At 42.9% G+C, this 3,308-nt stretch overlaps 1 long non-coding RNA gene across 1 annotated transcript; it reads left to right on the top strand.

Annotated features, from left to right (window-relative positions):
* Positions 1 to 973: 973 nt before the first annotated feature.
* Positions 974 to 2,930, top strand: LOC115067165. Its single transcript, XR_003846602.1, has 3 exons — positions 974 to 1,146; positions 1,341 to 1,430; positions 1,989 to 2,930. It is a non-coding gene; the product is annotated as an uncharacterized LOC115067165 (long non-coding RNA).
* Positions 2,931 to 3,308: the final 378 nt, after the last annotated feature.

The raw sequence follows: 3,308 nt of genomic DNA, 5'->3' as shown, positions 1-3,308 counted from the left end.
GGGACACAATAGCTTGTGTGTCTCCATTAGTTTGTCAGCCATGGTTGATGCTTCCAGGAAAGACAGACTGAGAATCCTCTCAGCATGGATTTTCAACCTTGGCTGTACATTTGAGAGAAGATAGATTTAAAAAATTATGGGTCCCTAAGTTCCATCTCAGATCAACTGACTCTTCATCTGAGTCTATACTTCCATGGGGTCAGGTCCATTGGGCTTGGTTGTACTTGTATCATAAACCCTGGTTGTCATTAAGAATCTGAAAGACCCAGACTGTGGGTTTAACCACAGCGGCATGATGGTGGATTTTATCTACAGAAAGCTAAAAACATTTGTGGGCTGAGGAAGGGGTGGTTTTACAAGGACAAGTCCCTTGGAAAATAAAAATGGAGTTATCAGGAAACAGAAAGCTAAAAACAATATGGTATGCTTAGCCAACAGGAGGGAGTGGAGACAGATCTAATACTTTGGTTGAGTGTTGGGGTGCCAGGAACACCTAGAGGAGCCAGAAATGAAGAGATTTATTAATAAAGGCAGTCAGGAACTTCTTGTAAAATACAGGGACTTCAATTTTCTCAAACTTGCAGGAGAACAGCCAGTGTCTGGGGAGCAATGGATTGACCACTGTCTCCAGGAGCCACCTGAGAGATCAGTTCTTCCTGCTGAACTTGTGTTTACAGAAACATATCCAACAAATGGCCAGACATGCTGGCATTGAAGAGAGGCTAAAATCAGGACTTAACTCACCTTTCCATGTATTTTCCACTTATTTTCCTTCCTCGCCCCCATCCCCTGGACACCTGTTATGGGGTTTGTCTGGGGTCTGAACTGCACTAGGAATTGATCCTGCCACCATTATTTTGCTGGGTGACTTTTCTTGAAATTTCTTTCATGACTAAAGGTGTGGTACTGAGATCATAAGTGGGACCCATAAGACTTGGCACTGGATTTGTGATCTTTTGCAGGCCCTGAAAGAATGGCATCCCTCCTACAGAAAGTGGGCAGGAGCCCCAGCTTCAGCTTCAGAAGAAATCTCCCTAAAACCTACTGCCATCAGGAGCCGCTCTTAACAATGATCACAAGAAGGCACTGGAAAAGAGAATTATTCTAGACTGCAGTTTATTTGGACTTGCTCCTATGTGGAAATCAGTAAGTGGAAAAAAATAGTGTCCATGTTTGGGAGCAGTGTATGCTTATGATCACTATGATATCTTTGTAGGGCTGTTTTAGACTATATGGTAGAATTATTTACAGCATGAAATAAAACGGGGTGAATGTTCAGAATGGGATTCAATGTTACCTTGGAGTTAATTGAATTAATATTCTGTTCTTTTGCATTTCAGAGCCTTTGAAGACAGGCATAAAATCATTGTAGGAGGTGAAAGAGGAGTTTCACAGCTGGTGATCAAAATGAGTGGCCAGGGAATTCGTGGGTAATGTTAAATATTCCAACTCATCCCCAAAAGTTTTCTCTCCACTAATCTTTCCAATAGAGAAGCCCCTAAACTGTGGGAAATTTCAATGAATTGTCTTTTTTTCCAGTTTTGCCACATTTTAGGTGGTTTATGGATTTGTACCCAGAGAAAGTGCTTCTGTAACGTTGGGAATTTTCCTATTTATTTAGCAGAAGATGCTGACACTTCTGGAAATCAAGGCACTATCCATAGTGGAGAGAAGGAGACTCCATGTATCTCACCATAGTTGCCTCTGGCCCTTCATTAACCTGCAGAGTGGTAGCCTAGCAAAAGAGGTTTTTACTGAGTCTGAGAAAGGACGTTTCTGCTGCTCCATAGCTTCCCAGTGAGCCCAATTTTGTACAGTTGGTGCCTGGTCTCTCATTTAGTTGGTTGATACAGGATGTAAGATTGATGTCTACATCTCAGTCTAGCAGGCTGGACACCTAGAGGCTAACTTTCACAGCTCAAGTCCAAAGATGTCAAGTCGAAAGATGTTTGGTGACAGAATTCCTTATTCAGTGTTTTTCTCTTAAGGTTTTCAGTTGATTGGAGGAGGCCCACTCACACTGGAAAACTTGCAGTGATCCTCATATCTCTGTTTCCTGAGTGCTGGGATTAGAGGAATGCACCACCAAGACTGACCAATTCAAGGGTTGATCACATTGAAAACTACTTTTGCTGCAACTTCTGTATTGGTGTTTGAGTGAACATCTGAATCCCATAATCAACCCAAAGTGACACATAAAATTAACCAGGCCAGATGATACTGTGGAATCTCAGAAAAGTGGTGTATTTGGGATTTCCACTGATGGGTGCATGGCTCCAGGAGCTGTCCATCAACCCCTATGGTCTCATTGTGTGTGTGTTTGTTTGTTTGTATGTGTGTGTGTTACCTAAGGAACTTCTGTGCTGTTTATGGGGGAAACCTCCTAAGATTGCTCAGGTTTCTGCACATGGCACCTCTGAAAGACCAGTCCCTGGGTTCCACATGTGGGAAGGCGTGTGGGAAGGCAGGTGTTCCTGGATAGATGTCCAAACTGAGCTCAGGCTTCGTTCAGTTATACTCAGCTCAATCCAACCTGCATTGTTCAGTCCTGACTATGATCAGTTTGCTCTGAAAAGTAGATGAAAATGTAGGACTCAAGCCCTTTGGATCTGGCAAAGTGTAGGCAGGCAAGCACAGAAAGTATTTAGAACAAGAACAGTTGGGATGCATGCTGTCCTGGGAAGCCAGGGTTGTCATTGATGGCTGACCTGCCATATCACTCAGGCCAAACCTTACTGATTTATAGTCCTTGTTAGGCAATGTTGAAAATTATAGTTTTGAGGGCTGAGGATGCAGCTGGGTTGGTAGAGTGCCTGTTTAGCAAGTGCCTTGGGTTCAGGCCCCAGCACATCATATAATACAGACATGGAGGCACACACTTGTAATCCCAGCACTTGGGAAATGGAGAAAGGAGGATAAGAAGGTCAAGATCATCCTCAGCTACATAGGAAGTTTGAAGTCAGCCTGTCTCAAAGAAAGAAAAGTATAATTTTTAAAAAATTATTTATTTTTATGTTATGTGTATGAGTATCTTACCCACATGTATGTAAGTGCACTCATGGCTCATGTGTGCAATGCCCACAGAGACCATAAGAGGGTGTTGGATCCTGGAACTGGAGTTTTGAAGATCGTTGTTAGCCACCATGGGTGCTGGGAATTGGGCCTAGGTCCTCTGAAAGAGCAGTCAGTGCTCTTAATGTAGAGCCATCTCTCCAGCACTCAGAAAAATAGGCTTTTAAAAAGACCTTTTTAATGTGTGTAGCTTTTGAGTTTATGTGTGTACATGTGTGTATGTGTGTGCATGCATG

Source organism: Nannospalax galili, unplaced genomic scaffold (genome assembly GCF_000622305.1).
Source record: "Nannospalax galili isolate Female #2095 unplaced genomic scaffold, S.galili_v1.0 scaffold100, whole genome shotgun sequence".
In the NCBI taxonomy this organism is placed as follows: Eukaryota; Metazoa; Chordata; class Mammalia; order Rodentia; family Spalacidae; genus Nannospalax; species Nannospalax galili.
This window is presented reverse-complemented; position numbering and strand designations above follow the sequence as displayed.